The sequence below is a fragment of the Pteropus medius genome, unplaced genomic scaffold (assembly GCF_902729225.1).
Source record: "Pteropus medius unplaced genomic scaffold, Ma_sr-lr_union100, whole genome shotgun sequence".
Classification (NCBI taxonomy): domain Eukaryota; kingdom Metazoa; phylum Chordata; class Mammalia; order Chiroptera; family Pteropodidae; genus Pteropus; species Pteropus medius.
In genome coordinates, this window is record NW_024352783.1 from 11,877,802 (window position 1) to 11,896,942 (window position 19,141).

The window sequence follows — 19,141 nt, forward strand, 5'->3', positions numbered from 1 at the left end:
AGAGAGAGAGAGAGGATAGAGATGATAGGTAGATATTAGAATATGTTAAACAATACTTCTTTCCAAAACATATTTGTAACGATTTTCTGACAGTAACTTCTAAGATTTCTATGGGATTTTCAGTCTACCATTCCATATATTCAAAATCCAATTCTGTTCTTACAAAGCCCATTTAAAATACATAAAAACACGGAAGTTTGAGAAGGTGATGGATTAGGTAAAAGCAGGGATTGTCTCCTCCCAGGACCGCATTGAAATTCCAACCAAATTATAAAATAATCAACGTGGAGAATTATCTGAAGCCCAGCTGATCATAACACCTACATCTGATAATATAAAGGAGCCACATTGAAGCCAGTAGGAGGGGCAAAGTCCCAAATCGGGCTGGACCCATACCTGTGGGTGGTGGAAGTACACTAGAAGAGAGAGCAAGGCTGCAGAGGCTCTCCTGAAGGAGAGGGAGGTCCTGGTCTCATTTGGGGGCTCTCCAGCATAAGGTTCCAGCCCAAGGAAGAGGGGATTCCAATAACTCTGACTATAGAAACTAGAGGAGATTCCAGCTGTCTGGGTGAGGCGGTAGGCGACTGAATACCTAGAACTCCCTTTGAAGGACCCGCACAAAGGCTTTCTGACTTGTGGACACTCACCTGGGACACTGGTGGTGGGTCTGAGTCTCCTGCGGGATTCATTCTGAAAAAATATCCATTACCTGGAGTCAGAACGAGGGCTGGAAAGGCAGCCGCCATTGCACCTTAGTCCTGCTCCCTACAGGGTAACCTACAGACCACGCCAGCTTGATGGTGCAGACCCCTCCCACAGAACCATTAGGAAGCACTGGTCTGAGAGGATCAGCCCATCCCACCTAACGTGCAGACTGCCAGGAACAATTGTTCCTGGTTGGCTGCCAAGCCCTGATTCGAGTGATTCAGAGTGAAGTATTCACAACAGGGCAGCCATTGTTGTGAGCAGCATTTCTAATCCCAGCAACGGCGGCCAGCACTGTGAGCCCCATTTCAGAGATAGGGTCAGGGAGATCGCTGCTCCCAACATGGGTAGATATCGGAGACCTGGTGGCCAGTCCCAGACAGCAGCTGGTCTTGCTGTGATCTGGGTCGTCTGTGGGAACTCACAACAGTTACCAAATTTGCAGTAAGACTGAGGCTGTATTGATCTAACTGCCATTGTCTCTCTGAGACCCCACCACACCCAACCTGCAGACTGCCTGGGGAAGGTGTTACTGGCTTGCTGCCAAACTCAGCTCTGAGTGACTCAGAACCAAGTGTTCACAGCGGGGCAGCCATCATTGTGAGTGATCTTTCCAATCCCAGCAAAAGTGGCCAACCCTGTAAGCTACATTTCCATTCACAGCGGGCAACCAGTCTTGTGGGCTGTATTTCTTTGGTAGGGTTAGGCAGATTGCTGCTGCAAACACGAACTTGGGCAGATATCGGGAACCTGTGGGCCAATCTCAGACAGCAGCTGGTCTTGCTGTGACCTGGGTCTTCTGCAAGAACTCACAACAGTTACTAAATTTGCAGCAAGACAGGCTGTATTGATCTGACTGCCATTGTCTCTCTGAGACCCCGCCCCACGCTACCCACAAATTGCCCCAGGTGGCCCATTGATAGTGAACTGACACAGCCCTGCCCTTCCCCTCCCTTGATCACCTAACCCACACAGGCAACAAACTTCAGCTAGCACAGGGTAGTCACTGTACAGAAATCAACAGCAGGCAGACCTTTGCTGCCTGCAAGAATTGCAATATTGTGTCCAGGGAGCACAGAGGTGTGGGGGAACACTCCTGACGGCAGCTGCTCTCACTGTAATATGGGTCTACAGTGGGAAGGCCCAGGCACAGAAGTTGCAGCAAAACTGAGGATGTATTGGCCGAATGGACCTTGTCGCCTTGAGATTCCACTTCTCCCAAGCCACAAAGTACTTGCAGCTCATTTATAAGCAGCCTCTTGTGCCTTGCTTGGCTCTAGGGTTGAGCAGTTAGCGTAAGCAACAGATATTGGCTAGCACAGTGAGCGTATTGCGAAGAAAACTGTTGTAGACAGACCACTGCTGCCTGTACGAACTACAATATCTCTTAATGGGATTGCAGGGGTCTGTATTGGCCTAATGGCCCTTAACGCCCTGAGTTCCTGCCCCATCCAGTACACAAAGTGCCCTCTGCACATTGATAGGCAGCTGCCCCAGCTCTAGGATAGTGTATTTAGGCTCAGGGTGGGCAGCAGTTGACCTTGTTACAAGAGGAAACTTGTACAGCAAGCCACAGAGACAGCGTGGGCATGTAAACTGACACTGCAGTAGCAGGGGGAAATTTACTCACTACACCCAGGACACTCCCAGGGTTCCTGCGCCACTCAACACGCATATTACCCAGAGGCTCGTCCAGTTTCAGAGACTTACGGGCAGTTGATAGGAAGTATCAGGACTTGAGGAGCACTGGTCCCTCTGCTAAACTGCCGTAGGTCAGGGATGGGGGATAACCGAGAGCTGCACACTTATCTATAGATCCAGCATAGGCAACAACCATCAGCAGATCACTTTGTAGTTTTCATTAGATAGCCTTGAACAATCAAAAGCAGTGGCTGAACTTGGCCTATGGGGGAGCCCCTCCCAAGGGGCCACAAAACCAATGTATCTAGAGGCTGGCACCAGACCACAATGGAGCAACTCCTGACTGGTTCCAGTAGTGGTGCACACAAAGGGTGGTTGCAACAAGTACACAAGACTACTAGGGCAAATCCCACTCAGTGGGGTCAGCCCCCACATAACTCTTATCCTCAGAGTGCAGCCAATTCCCACAATTACTCAGCCTGAACGTTAATCCCACCCACTGAACTACTAACAACAATAAAGGCTTGGCAACAATAGAAGATCATACACAATCCACACAAAGGTCACCTCCAGAGCTCCTGGAACAAGGAATCAGGGAGAGTGCGCCCCTGGACCACATAGGACACTTTCCACATTAGGCCGTCTGGCCAAGGCTAAGAGACAAAACAAATATTCCTGACACATCGAAAAGAACACAGAGAGGCTAATAAAATGAGAAAACAAAGAAACATGTCACAAATGAAACAACAAGAGAAAACTCCACAAAATAAGCTAAATGAAACGGAAGTAAGCAACCTACCAGAGTCAGAGTTCGAAATAATGATTGTAAGGATGCTCAACGAACTTATGGGGAGAATGGATGAGTACAATGAGAGCATAAAAAAGGACATAGAAACCATAAAAAAGAATCAGACAGAAATGAGGAATACAATAACAGAAATGAAGAATATACTAGAAGGATTCAACAGTACATTGGATGAAGCAAAAGATCGAGTCGGCGAATTGGAAGACAAGGTTGCTGAATACACCCAATCAGAACAACAAAAAGAAAAAAAAAATTTAAATAACGATAGTTTAAGAGACCTCTGGGACAACGTGAAGCATGAAAATATCCGAATCATAGGAGTACCTGAAGAGGAAGAAAGAGAACAAGGGATTGAGACTCTAGTTGAAGAAATAATGACAGAAAACTTCCCTAACCTGGAAAAAGAATTAGACATACCAGTTCAGGAAGCACAAAGAGTTCCAAATAAGAGGAATTCAAACAGACCTACACCAAGACACATCATAATTAAAATGTCAAAGGTCAAAGACAAAGAGAGAATATTAAAAGCAGCAAGAGAAAGGAAGCTGTTTACTTACAAGAGTACCCCCATAAGAATGTCTGCTGACTTTTCAACGGAAACTTTGCAGGCCAGAAGGGAATGACAAGAAATATTCAAAGTTATGAAAAACAAGAATCTACAACCATGGATACTCTACCCAGCAAGGCTTTCGATTAAAATAGAAAGTGAGATAAAGAGCTTCCCAGACAGAAAAAACTTAAGGAATTATAAGAAATATTAAAGAGTCTTCTGTAAAAAGAGAAAGGGTAAAAAAAAAAATAGAAATAACACATATGAATAATGAAGAGACAGTAACAATGTACCTATCAATAATCACTTTAAATATAAACAGATTACATGTTCCAATCAAAAGACATAGGGTAATCAAACAAGAAATAAGAAATAAGAAAACAAGACCCATGCATATGCTATCTACAAGAGACCCACTTCATATCAAACGACACTCATACTGAAAGTAAAGGGATGGAAAAAGATATTTCACACAAATGGAAATGAAAAAAAAAAAAAGGTCGGGGTAGCAATACTTATATCAGATAAAATAGACCTTAAAACAAAGGCTATAATAAGAGATAAAAAAGAACATTACATAATAATAAAGGGATTGATAAATCAAGAGAACATAACCCTAGTAAACATATATGCACCCAACACAGGAGCACCTACATACATAAATCAATTATTGACTGACATAAAAGGAGAGATTGATAGTAATACACTCATAGCAGGAGACTTTAACACCTCATTGACACCAATGGACAGAACTTCCAGGCAAAGAATTAACAAGGAAACAATGGGCCTAAAAGACACACTAGAACAGATGGACTTAATAGATATTTTCAGAGCATTTTACCCAAAGCAGCAAAATATACATTCTTCTCAAGTGCACATGGAACATTTTCAAAGATAGACTGACCACATGTTAGGACATAAATCAAGTCTCAATAAATTTAAGAAGATTGAAATCATATCAACTGTCTTCTCTAATCACAATGGCATGAAACTAGAAATCAACTACAAGAAAAAAAACTGGAAAATACACAAACACGTGAAGGCTAAATAACATGCTGTTAAGCAATGAATGGGTTATTAATGAGATCAAGGAAGAAGTTAAAAGACACCTAGAGACAAATGAAAGTGAAAACACAACGACTCAAAATTTATGGAACACAGGAAAAGCAGTCCTAAGAGGGAAATTCATAGCAATAGAGGCCTCCCTCAAGAAACAAGAAAAAGCTCAAATAAACAATCTAACCTTACAATTAAAAGAACTAGAAAAAGAACAGCAAATAAAGCCCAAAGTGCATAGAAGAAAAGAAATAACAGAGTGTAAATAAATAAAATAGAGTCTAGAAAAACAATACAAAAGATTAATGAAACCAAGAGCTGATTTTTTGAAAGGATAAACAAAATTGACAGACCCTTAGCCAGACTCATCAAGAAAAAAGAGAGAGGACTAAAATAAATAAAATCAGAAATGAAAGAGAAGAAATAACCGCAGACTCCACAGAAATACAATGGATCATAAGAAAATACTACAAGCAATTATATGCCAACAAATTGGACAATCTGGAAGAAATGGACACATTCCTAGAAACATACAATCTCTCAAGACTGAATCTAGAAGAAATAGAAAATCTGAACCAACTGATTACCACCAATGAAATAGAATTGGTAATCAAAAACTTCTCAAAAAACAAAACTCCTGGACCAGATAGCTTCATAGACGAATTTTACCAAACATTCAAAGAAGAATTATCACCATTTTTCTCAAACTATTTCAAAAAATTCAAGAAGAGGGAAGGCTCCCTAACTCCTTTTATGAGGCCACCATTACCTTGATTCCAAAACCAGGCAAAGACATTACAAAAAAAAAATAAACTATAGGCTGATATCTCTTATGAACACTGATGCAAAAATCCTCAACAAAATATGAGCAAGCCAAATTCAGCAATACATTAAAAATATCATAAACCATGATCAAGTTGGATGTATTCCTGGGATGCAAGTTTGGTTCAATATCCACAAATCAATTAATGTGATACATACACCACATTAACAAATTGAAAGATAAAAACTATATGATAATATCAATAGATGCAGAAAAAGCATTCAACAAAATCCAGTATCCACTTATGATAAAACTCGCAGCAGAGTGGGAATAGAGGGAACATACCTCAACATAATAAAGACCATATATGACAAACCTACAGCTACCACTGCACTCAATGAGGAAAGGCTAAAAGCACTTTCCTTAAGATCAGGAACAAGACAAGGATGCCCACTTTCACCACTACTCTTCAACATCGTATTGGAAGCCTTAGCCACAGCAATAAGGCAAGAAACAGAAATAAAAGGCACCCGAATTGGAAAGGAAGAAGTAAAACTCTTGTTAGTTGCCGATGACATGATACTATATATAGAGAACCCTAAAGATTCTACCAAAAAACTGTTAGAACTGATCAACGAATTCAGTAAAGTAGCCGGTTACAAAATAAATATTCAGAAGTCAGTGGCATTTTTATACACCAATGATGAACTTTCAGAAAGAGAAATTAAGAAAACAATCTCATTTACAACTGTGTAGAAAACTATAAAATACCTGAGAATCAAATTAACCAAGAAGGTAGAAGACCTGTTTTCATAAAATTATGTCATTGAAAAAAGAAATTGAAGAAGATACAAATAAATGGAAGCATATACCCTGTTCATGGGTGGGAAGAATTGTTAAAATGGCCATACAACCCAAAGTAATCTATAGATTCAATGCAATCCCTATCAAAATACCAATGGCATTTTTCAGAGAGCTAGAACAAACAATCCTAAAATTTATATGGAGCCATAAAAAACCCGAATAGCCAGGGCAATCTTGAGAAAGAAGAACAAAGCTGGAGGTATCACACTACCTGATATCAAACTATACTACAAGTCTACAGTAATCAAAACAGCATGGTACTGGCATAAAAAGAGATACAATGATCAATGGAACAGAATAGAGAGCCCAGAAATAAATCCACGCCTATACACTTACGTAATATATGACAAAGGAGATGAGAATATGCAATGGGGTAAAGACAGTCTCTTCAATAAATGGTGTTGAGAAAATTGGACAGATACATGCAAAAAAAAAAAAAGAAAGAAAGAAGCTAGACCTTCTTCTTACACCATATACAAGAATAGACTCAAAATGGATTAAAGATTTAAAAGTAAGACCTGAAACCATAAAACTTTAGAAAAAAACATAGGCAGTAAACTCTCTGATATTACTAACAGGAATTTCTTTTCAGATATATCTCCTCGGGCAAGGGAAACAAAAGAAAAAATAAACAAATAGGACTGCATCAAACTAAAAAGTTTTTATACAGCAAAGGAAACTATCAACAAAACAAAAAGACAACTGACTGTTTGGGAGAAGATATTTGCTAATGATACATCTTATAAGGGATTAATATCCAAAATTTATAAAGAACTTATACAACTCAACAACAAAAAAAACAAATAATCCAATTAAAAAAATGGGCAGAAGACCTGAACAGATACTTCTAGATGACTAACAGACATATGAAAAGATGCTCAAGGTCACTAATCATCAGAGAAATGCAAATTAAAACCACAATGAGAGATCACCTCACACCTGTCAGAATGGCTATCACCAATAAATCAAAAAACAGCAAGTGATGGCGAGGATGCGGAGAAAAGGGAACCCTCATACATTGTTGGTGGGATTGCAAATTGGTACAGCCTCTATGGAAAATAGTATGGAGGTTCCTCAAAAAATTAAAAATGGATATACCTTTTGACCCATCAATTGCACTTCTGGATATTTATCCAAAGAAAACCAAAATAATAATTCATAAAAATCTATGTACCCCAATATTCACGGCAGCACAATTTACAATAGCCAAGATATGGAAGCAACCTAAATGCCCATCAACAGACGATTTGATAAAGAAATTATGGTTCATATATACAATGAAATATTACTCAGCCATTAAAAAAAATGAAATCCTACTATTTGTAATGACATGGATGGAGCTAGAGGTTATTTTGCTGAGTGAAATAAGTCACACAGAGAAAGATAAATACCATATGATTTCACTTATATGCAGTATCTAAGGAACGAAAAGAACAAGCTAATCAAAAACAGACTCACAAATATAGTGAACAATTTGGTGACAGACAGAGGAGAAGGGGGTTGGGAGGCTGGGAGAATGGGGTGAAGGGTTTAAGAAGTACAAATTAGTAGTTGATTGTTGAGCATGGGAAGCATGGACGAGGGAATGTAGTTAGCATTAATATGATGGCCAGGGGACGAAGGGAGCAATTGGAGGGGTTGTTTTATGAATATTGATGTCTAACCAGTGTACTGTATACTTAAAACTAATTTAAATAAATAAATTTATTTATTATTAAAACATAAATAAAATAAAATACATAAAAACAATATATAACTTCAATTAGTGCCATGTCTCACTTACCTTGATAAAGGCATCATAAGTTAAACAATTGGATTTTCTCTTTCATAATATCTAGTATATGTGTATAATTTATTCCTGGCTATGAAAAGGCAATGTATCCATAATTATAGAAAATTTTTAAATATATTCCAAAATATTAAAAAAATAATTTTCTAACTTAAAAAATGTGTCTCTTGTATCAACATATAGGTGGATCTAGTTTTTCATTCAGTCATACTTTCTGCCTTTCAATTGGATTTTTTAATATATTCCCATTTGATACTATTGATATAGAATTTATAACTGCCATTTCACTTTTTGTTTTCTATATATCTCATTTATTTTTTCCTCTGTTCCTCCTTACCTCTTTCTTTTGCATTAAATGAATATTTTCTGTTGTATCGTTTTTATTTTTAATGTGTTTTTAAATAACTTTGGAGTTATTTTCTTAGTGGTTGCTTCAATGCTTACAACATACATCTTATCTGAATCTCAGATTTAAAGTAACTTAATTTCAATGAGATATAGCTCTTTTTCCTCCTCCCCTATTTCTTCTATTATTACTACAAATATTACATCTATATATGTTCAAGCACAATGATATATTAATATATTTATTACTTTATATAATTTTACGTCTTTTTAAAAAACTGAGAACAGAGATATATACTTCTTGGCCATACCCACACCTGAAGAAGAGTTTCCATTACACTAAGCTGAGCGTGGGAATGGGAGCTGGTTGTGGCTCAAATATCACTGATTTTCATTGTTATTACTGAGATTTAGTAGAATTCTATAAACAAATAGTTTTCCTTTTATGCCCTAGTCAGTCTTCAGAGATATTATAAAATTGTTTCATACAACTTTCTGTAGTCAAATGGTTGTTTTGCTGGGGTGAGAGTCTACTGAGCTCCTTGTGTCACCATTTTGCATGTCTTCCAACCATCTTTTATATTTTTTCTACACCGAAGGTGGATTATAATCTCCCCTTTTCTTAATCTTTCAAAAATCATTATAACACAGTTCCACTATTAAATGTTACAAAGATGTCTTTCTTCTATGTAATAAGGCCTTAGAACTTTTTTGTTTGAATTTTATAGTTTTTCAGTTTCTCCCCTTAACTTTGACAAGTTAACCATTTTTTGGCAACCTATATGTTTCTAGTTACCCTCTTTCATTCCTTTGAATTTTCATATTCAAAGCTGATTGGACACTTATCAGAACTATAGGCAATTATAGTAAAAACTTTCTGAGTGAGGGGACACAGAAATCGCCAGTGAACCAGGTGTTTATACTCTAAATCACATCACTCCACAAAGACTATCCAGAGCCTTTGTTAAGTCTGTTCCCTTCCTGGTATTGATAACCTTCCAGACAGTGGGAGCTACTGAAGGACTGAGAGGTGCCACATAAGAGACCTCATAACTGCTCTCAGCTGCAGCAATGATTGGAACAAGCAGTAAAGAGGTGTGTGTAAATAGAAAGGACTAATATTTTAGGATAAAAAAGGAACATCTTGCCTCAAGCTCTCAGGATCTGACAGCTAGTTCTGAGATAAGGCAGGGAGAAAGTGGGAAGTTCTGCCCAACACAAAATGGACCAGTACTGGCTTTGCTTCTAGTCCAGCCCAAGCAAGAGTGCCCTGATTCTGATCATCCAGCTGTTGTATTTTCTCTGTATCTGGATATTGCCATGGAAGACTGCTGCTCCTCAGAGAATCTAGACTCTGAGGTAATATTCTGCCTTTTCTAGTGTCCTCATTAGAGATTTGCATAAATAGCTTCCCTCTGCTGAATAGTGCCATTGATAACAAGCTTTTCTGATGCTCACTGTTAGCTGTCCAACTTCATGAGGTTCTCTTATACCTGTCTGCTAGATCTAATCTGCCTTTTGTTTTCCATCAGTTCACTGTGACTATCTCCTAGGGTCTTGCGTAGATCCCTTCCTCTAACTGGTCTATTGGTCAGTGAATGTCTAACCTCTCCCAGACTATTTTCCAATGTGCAACTCAGGTGCAATTAATGGAGCCCTGGCAGAAACAATCACAGTGCTTCTCAAACTTCAGCATTAAACAGAATCATTTGGAAGGATCTTTAATACAGATTGCAGAACTCCACCCCCAGAGTTTCTGGTTCAGTGGTCTGAGCTGGGGCCAAATATCTGCACTTCTAACAATTTTCTTAGTGATGTTGATGCTGCTGTCCAGGGACCACACTTTGGAAACCACCCAAATAAGAAAGGTAACACGTCCAAAATGGTTCTAGCTGTCATCCCTAAGGAGATCACTGAAGCTGATTTTTTAATATTTTTTGCAGTTTTAAATTTGTATTTTTATTTTTCATAATTAAAAAATATTAAAAAGTAACAAAATAATTCCAATACCCCTTAAAATGTATGTCTTCAAATTCCCTGCTCAGTCTCTTTTCTTTGTCCATTGGCCTTCTTTCTCTTCCTTGACAAGAACATTCTAGTTCTCCTCTCAAGGCCTTTACAGAAACTGTTCTCTCTGCCTGGAGAGGAGGACCTCCCAGAATGCCTCTGTCATTTAGATCAAAGGTTAAAGTTCACCTCCTCAGAGATAACTCTCCTAATACATGCCACTCTCTATTACCAAAAATTTATTTTATTTTTATAGTACTTCTCACAACTAGAAATTATCTCGTAATTTTATTTACTTATGTGTTTTCTGTTTCCTGCCTTGCCCCTTCTCCTCCTACTACTCCTTTTTCACCACAGTCACTAGACCATAAACTCCATGGGTCTTTCTTGTTCATGCTGAATCCCAGGTACCTGGAACAGTATCTATCATGTAGAAGGTTCTCAATAAATATTTGTTGAAGGACTAAATAATGATGAGAACAAAAATATTATTTAAAAAATGAGGCCAGACCCCCACTGAGTTCTCAACTATAAGAGGGGTGTGTACATAAATTAAGCTAGAGCAGATCTCTGGGGAGATGCTGCATCTGATTGGGACATTGAGGAGGAGAAGGGACATGACGAGAAAGAGCTGGAGAGGTGGGGAGAGAAGGTGAACAGAGTCCTGCCTCAGAGGACAGGGGAATTTAAGCATGGCTGGCTCATTGAGTCAAACACAGCAGGGAGCTCAAACATAGAAAAGACAGAACACTCTATGTGCTTATAAGTGGCTGTATTAGTTTCCTAGGGCTGCCATAACAATTTCACACAATACAAATGGCTTGAAATAATATAAATTGATTTTGATTTATCTCATGGTTCTGGAAATTAGAAGTCAAACCAAAGTGTTTTTAAGACGATGCTCTCTCCAAAGTCTCTAGGGGAAGATCTTTTCTTGCTTCTTCCAGCTCCTGGTAGCCCAAGGTGTGCCTTGGCTTGTGGCAGCATACCTCCAATCTTTGCCTCTGTAGTGACTTGGTGTTCCCTTCCTGTCTGAGTCTGTGGCTTATCTTCTTATAAGGACATCAATCATTGTATTAGGGCCCATTTTAATGCCCTCATCTTAATTTGATCATATCTGCAAAGATATTGTTTCCAAATAAGGTCACCTTCACCAGTCCTAGAGGTGAAACTTCAAAAATTTATTTTTGGGGGGACAAAATTCAACCCATAAAAGAGGCCTTGGTATAGCAGTTTTCATGAGGTGGTGGTTTACCTGTTAGACATCTGTGATAATGAGTTACTTCTATCCAACTGAAGAACATTTCATTCCACAGTCCCTGAAGGAAGACTGACCCACTAAAGTCCCTTAGAAAATATGCCTCAGTCCAGAATCACTCAAAATGTAGAATACTCTCACTCCAGACCCACTAAGGAGAAGCACATCAGTCTAGGACCCTTAAAAAATACAGTACTCCCATTGACATACTCCCAAACATATCATGATCATGGCACAGTTAAAGCTCAATTGGGGATAGGCTGGGAAGGCTGCCATATTCTGATTTCAGCTGTGTCAACAAAGCAAGCTTGACCTGTGTCTTTGCCTAGGTTTAGACTACTAAAAGGGAGGCTTTGGCGCTGATTAATGTGGAGCATCTTGGACAGAGTCCATTATTTCTAGGTACATGCTGGGCACTTCCCTAAGAACAATGTACAATAATCCCTTTGCATGAAGGAGATAGAGATGTAGGGAAGTCATGTGACTTGCCAAGGATCACATGACTCATGAGTAGTAAAGCCAGATCTTTTGGTGCCATTCAAGTGCTCTTTGCATTGTAACATGCTGATTCTATTTTATTGGGCTGCACTTACCATCAGTGAAAATTTTGGACCCTTAAGATTAGAGGCTGCAGAAATTTTTGGAATCTGGAAAGTAGATCCAAGGTCAAGTCCCTTTGTATCTCAGAGGGCCACTTTCATCCATTCATTATTCTTTAATATTGGCTAAGTGTATATGAAGCATGGCAAGGAAGCTATTCCCAAGGAGCTTGCAGGTACAGGCCTTTACATTCACCATGCAAGTAGAAAAATTCTGGGAGCAGCCACCTAACCCAATCTAAGGACTCTTCCTTGAGAATATAACCACTGAGCCAGATGCAGGATTCCAGGAGTCAGCATATCATGTAGAAAAGCCTGGAGGAGGCAAAAGAGTAGTCCCCTTGGGTTTGAACCATAGGAAACAAGGTGTCCTAGAGATAAGCCTGGTGGTAATCAGAGATGTGACCATGAGGATTCTTAATGCCATGCAAAGGAATTTGCTGCTCTTCATTTAAATCCTCAGAGAACTGGGAGTCATTCAAGGAGCAAGAAATATAGGTTTCAGATTTTCAAATGCTCCTGTGTTGTGTAAGACAGAATCTCAGTCACTGTGTCAACGTTCCTGGACCCCAGCATTGCTCAGAATCACTTTGGAACTTGCACCCTGACTGGAAATGAAGCAGCAGGTACACTTGGGCTATTTCCTGTCAGAATTTTTGAGGGCTATGATTGCTGTAGGATTCTGGCCGTTTTTCTCAACCTGTGATCAGAGACATGCCAGGCCAGGCAGAGCAGGGCAGGGGGAGAAGACATTACCTCAGCACCCCAGTGAGCAGGGAATGCTATCTGAGCTTCCAAATTTGTGTCCTTCTACGTGGCCATAAACAAATGACATTGATATTTGTATGACAAGAAAGCTGAGTCTGCCAAACAGGCTGGGATTTAACAGGACCCTTAATTTAGGCATCTATTTCATCATTTACTCAAACAGCAAATATTTATTAAGCATCTACCATGTGCATGGCTACCTGCTTATTATAGAAGCATAGAGGTGAGAAAAGGAAATTCCCTGACCCTAATTTGCCCACAGTTAAATGAAACAGCTACCCAGAAAATGTTACAATGACACAGTTATTATAGAGGTGTGTGTAAATCCAGATCTAGGAGAGTACAGCAGAGAGCAGTTAACCTAGGAGCAGAGACCTCAGTCCATGGGTGATGACAAAGACTCCAGGAGGTTTTGTCTCCAGTTCTGTCTGAAGTTGATTGAATTGCTGCTCTCACAGGATCCTGGCAGGAGGAAGATCCTTCTCCCAATTCTTTAAAAGACTATTTCAGATCTATTCCGGACACTTAGCTTTAATCTTCCCACCTCACTGTTAGCTAATGGTCAAGAAGACAAAGCCAGCCCTTAGATGCCAATGCTCTTCAACACCCATCTTTTACCACCTTCAGCCTTGGGATCCTAAGATTTTCAGAACCATCACCAAGCCGATGACTCTCAGAAGGATATCCTTAGCTCTGATTCTCTTCTGAACTCTAAATCTGTCCCTTCATATGCCCCAAAGGTACTTCAAGCTCAACTTGTCTCAAACTCAATATTCATTGTCTGTAGCCTCTCACACCAAAGAAGCGTGCTAATCTTTCTGAATTCCATAACTTTGTTAATGGTGGAGATGCTCACTCAGATCCCTGATCCAGAATTTTAGGGATTGCCCTTGAATTTCCCCAGGTAGTCCTTTGGATATTGGAAGTATCTGACTATTTCTCCATTCTCTCTCCTCACTTCCAATGTTACTACCACATCATCTTTCACCTTAATTATTACCATAGCTTAGCTGTGACTTCATGACTATAAGATGCCCTTTGCTAGTTCACCTTCCACACTGTTCCCAAGGGTGAATTTTCTATAAGTGCAAAACTTACCATAAATTCCACCATGGCATTTCATAACTTACAAGCAGACAAGATCCTTCAGAATACTCTTCCTGCTTAACTCCACTCACGTGGCTTTCAATTTTCCCCATCATCTCTCTCTCTACTTTAAGCTTCAGCATTTTGGAGGCGCCTTTGCTATGGGCACTGTTGACTGCCTGCCCTGCACCTGTTCTCCTCCTTTTCTTTCCTTATAATCAGATTACCACCTTCCCAGCATCTTCAAGGAGGGCTACTTGCCTTCAAATAATACATACTACCCCCTGCTTCATAATTACTCCAGAGTAGACAAACAGAATGAAGGGAAGATGAATTTGGAGAGGGGTTTTTCATACTCCTCTGTCTTGTTTGGTGTGAATGGAGCATCAACTGCTCCACTGATGCTGGCAGTTATCTTTAAACCACTAGTGGGACAGTTCTGGGATGAAACTAATGGTGAAGACACAGGAAAAGCACCTCTGTCCTAAGTGGAGTCATTAAGATGCTGAATAGAACCTCATCTTAGGCTTATTTGGACCCTAGTTATGTGAATTTAGCTAGAGTTTTCTGTTACTTGCAGCCCAAACCTAATAGATGCCAAATCAAGACTTCATGCCTGTATACATTCTTCTTAGACATAGGATGAATATATGTCCCAGATGGCTCTAGGCAGTACTAGATTATCTCTATCAGTAGAACATAATTATTAACAGCATTCCCTTTCACTATCCAAGGTTCCTAGGTCTGGACAATAAAGTATGAATTCACTCTACTGGAATTACTCTGAATGTACATCTGCCTGGAGAACTCCTATTCAGACATCTAGAGCCTGTTTACATATCACCTCAGTGGAAAAACTTATTCAATCTCCCTCTTTAATTCCCTGTTTACCTGAAGGTAATCCCTGCAATTTGTAACAATCTTGTGGAAATGTTCAGTACTGCATGTGGTAAACTGTACTGAAATTATTTATATTTATTTCTATTAGATTGTGAGCTTAAGGACAGGTAACACATATACTCAATAAATGATTGTAGAAGACACAAATGTATTGTTCAAGGTATGTTATTTTCATATAGTAAATAGAAACATCTAAGCCACACATAGCTTGATTGAGCCTCAGGTGCCTCATCCCAGGGCATGGACACTCAGTGACCAGCAGGAAGAAGTCATTGTGATGCATCTTCTGGCCAGTGCTCTCAGTTTATTGAGCAGCTGCAGGGGCTGCCCAAAGAACCCAGCATGATGCTCCAGGCTCCCCACCTAGCCTTGGGAACCCACAGAAGGATAACACTAGGAATGTTCCTAAGGGCTTCCAGCTGCTAGGCTGAGTTGAGTGGGGACTACCTCACACTTTGGGGAAGCCAAGGGTCACTACAGTAGAAAAGGCCTCTGGGTCCCCATTTCCCATGCAAAATGAAATTCCTTTTGTTGTCAGGCAGACTTCAGACCTCATAGAACCAAGCTGTGTTTGTATTTCTCTGTTGTTCTTTGTCCCGGTGCAGAGGGAGCTAACTGGCTGCAATGAATTGTTTCTTTATTGGAAAAACTGGAATAAAAGGAGGCATAATGACTGCAGGTCTTCATTCCACTTCTCTGGACAGTCTACTATGTCTGTGGGGTTTCGAAGAAGATGCTTTGCACTGTTTCCTGTGTTTCCTCCTCTGCTGCCCTAGAAACCTTAGCTTATTAAGAATTTACATCATCCTAGAATTTTGAATAGGTCAGGGAATCCAGAAAAGGAGTTTACCTCTTAACAAAGATCACTGGGTACCTTGACAAGGAGAGTCATGCTTGCCTGGTTAGCAAGGGTAGCTTTTAGAAAACACTTTGCTGTCAGGAGTGAAGGTAAAATCAGAGAGACTGAGGAAGAGCAATTGAAGATACCCCAACATTCTCCTAACACCAGCACTAGCAATGAGGTGACATAACCACAGCCGCAAGTGTGGCCCATGGCCAGGCAACTCAGCGTTCAGGGGCCACATCCTGCCCTGCTCTGTCGATGGCTCCCTATGTGGTTCTGAAAGCCCAGAAGTGCAGGGCCAGGAGGTTTTATAGAGAGCTGTCAGAAGTGAAACACACTAGTCAGAATAAATTCCTAACTCTATAGCATGGACACTTTTCAGGACACTTTTCCAGCAATATCTCTGCACCCCCATCCTGCTATCTCTGGGGCCCAGATGCTCACAGTTTCTCACAATCACTAAGACCCCCATTCTCAATCTGTATGTCTTCATACAGCCATTTAATTTGGCCTGAAATGTTTCTCTGTCTTTGCTATCCTGCAAAACTATAAATAAACTTAAAAACCCAATTGAAGGAATTTGTCCTAAGAAGTCTGCCTTCTGTGAGTTTCCGAGATCCAAGAAATTTGGGTCTTTTCTTTTTTGCTCCTAAAATTTGGGAAACACATTGACTTCACATGTTAGGGTACTAGAGTCATTATTTGTGTGTGTGTGTGTGTGTGTGTGTGTGTGTGTGTGTGTGTGTGTGTACATGTTGCATCCATGAGTGTGTGTCCCATTTACCATCTGAGATCCCTTAGGGAGGAGGCGCTGTCTTGTCCAGGCTTCCAGAATGTTCTCCATCTTATAGTTGATGCTCAGAAACATTGAATGAATTGATCATGTGCCTGTGAATGCTGTGAGAAAACTGACATTTTCAGGAAAATAAACTTTAAAACTATGAGAAATTGTCTTTTCTCCTTCTGGTTTGGCAAATAACTTTCATTCTCTAATGGAAAACTTTGATTCAAACCTTGACTCTGTATTTGGAGGTAAGGGGCCTTACTAAAAATGGATTAGAGCAGTTCATAAACTCTTTCCCTAAATGTTATCATATTATACAGGGCCTGCAAAGGTTACTTAGCTTGGGAAGAATAAACACATTAAGGATCAAAATAACAATTTCCTGCATTCCTGTACAAGCTTCTAACTTGTCTCAGTATCCTTGCCCATGAGTAAACAGCTGTGACATGACCAGTAACTGTTGTAAATCAACAGAAATCCAAAGCTTTTTGCAGTTTTTTTGCAAAGATGATGAAGGAAGAAATGAGACAGAGTGGACATAAAGGAACAATTACTGACAACAGCCAACTTTAAGAGTGCACATTGTGAGCCAGCCTCTCTACTAGGTGTTTTGCCTCAGCAGTCTTTCCAATTCCTCTGGACTAGGTTCTGTCATGATTCTCAGCTGGAAGATGACTCACCTGAGATGAAGTCTGGGTGGTGTCTTTCCTAGGTCATATAGCTGAGACCCTAATTAATTGCATTGGATTTTAAAGTCCTGGTTCTTAATCGCTCTGGTATGCTTTCCCCTTAATTAGAAACAAGAATCTGTTGAAGTTCAAGTTCAGAGAGGTCTGCTCAGGCAGACAAACAGAAACATTCTCTGACGGTTCTTCACTCCCAAACAAGGGCCAGCATGCCCTGGGTGCAGCAAAGCTGCACTCTGGGATAGGCCTAGAATGTGATTTGAATCTAGCTCTGTAAGGAGCAGGGTTCTTTGGGCACGTCGTTTTCACCCTCAATGTATTGGTTTCTTTGTCTGTAAAATGCGGTTGTTTTGAGGATTAAATGAGCTTTTCATGTACTGAGCTCAGCATGATATTTGAGTATATGAAGATATGGAAAAGAAGGGGGAGGAGGTAAAGCACCAGGGGTCGTAGGGGTCTGCTAAGATAGGGGAAAACCTCTGTCCATACTCTTAAAATTGTTTTCATTTCGGTGGTCACAAGACAATCCAGAGGAGAAATTTGTGAATTTCATGTATGTATGTATGTATGTATGTATGTGTGTGTGTATATATATGTACATATATACACGTATGTGTGTATGTATATATGTACATATATACACATATATATATGCACGTATATATATATACACGTATATATATGCAGAAAGAGAAAGGCCCTCAAGGATCTCTTTGTTCGCTTGTGTCTTTCTCCTCTTGGACTTGGTACCCAATTGCCACTTCTCTTTTACCTCCTCCCATCCCTCCTAGATTAAGGGCTGCCCAGCTCGTAGATTAAGGAATGGCCATTCAGTTCAAAGACTGGCCATTGGGTCTGTCCATGGTCCCAGTCTTGGATCCAGGCACTCAGAATTGCACAAACAAAGCTGTGCAAAAGTGCCTTGCCTTCACCTGGGGCCTGGCTTAGTAATATCCCCCCAGCCCATGTCCACCGTGGGACAGGACCAGCTGAAGACACTCACCTGAGAATGTTCTGCTGGCTATAGCAAATTGGTGCTCTCAGGAGAGGGTCTTCCCACATTGAGGCAAGGCCAGCAAATCTAAGCTCACCTTCCAGGAAAGTCATAAAGATGTTTCCCGTAAGTGAGAAGGGGTTGGGGGTCATTTAACTGAGCCAGTACATTGCCCTTAAAACCAGAGGAGAAATTTGTGAATTTCAGGAATGTCTCAATGTTAATGACACTCAAGCACCAATAATTAGGGCTCTAGCAGTAGGTGTGGCCCTTTGGTTCAACCATCCGTAGCTCTGCTGTTTTCATAGCCCAAGCCAAGGTGACTGAATTCTTCATATAACCATAACACTCATTCATCATGTGTGTTGATAGTAACTGACACATTTCAAGGCCACTGACAAAAAGCAGCCTGCTAATGTCCAAGGGTCTCAATGGTCACACAGTGGGAAAAGACATTGGCCAAGCTTTGAGATCTGGGTAATATGTGAGTTATCTCAGGAATGCTTGACTTTGAAAAATATACAGAGTGACCCATGTGGAACCTTAAAACTCTATTTTCTGGCCTGATGCATTCTCTGCCTCATTAAAAATGTTGGTTGTTTAAAACTGCTGAGGGATAATTAAACAGGCCTGAAGTTGATTTATGGGAGACAAACAGAGCCGTGAATGCAAAGAAATATTGTGTTGTGAAGGAGGT

At 40.1% G+C, this 19,141-nt stretch overlaps 1 long non-coding RNA gene across 1 annotated transcript in view; it reads right to left on the reverse strand.

The window, feature by feature from the left end:
* The window catches only part of LOC120589906 (uncharacterized), a 94,985-nt gene extending 76,424 nt beyond the window's left edge, over nucleotides 1–18,561 (reverse strand). The window contains exon 1 of the long non-coding RNA XR_005649581.1: nucleotides 18,454–18,561. This is a non-coding gene — a long non-coding RNA (uncharacterized LOC120589906). The remainder of the gene's footprint in view (nucleotides 1–18,453) is intronic.
* Between the last annotated feature and the right edge of the window lie 580 nt (nucleotides 18,562–19,141).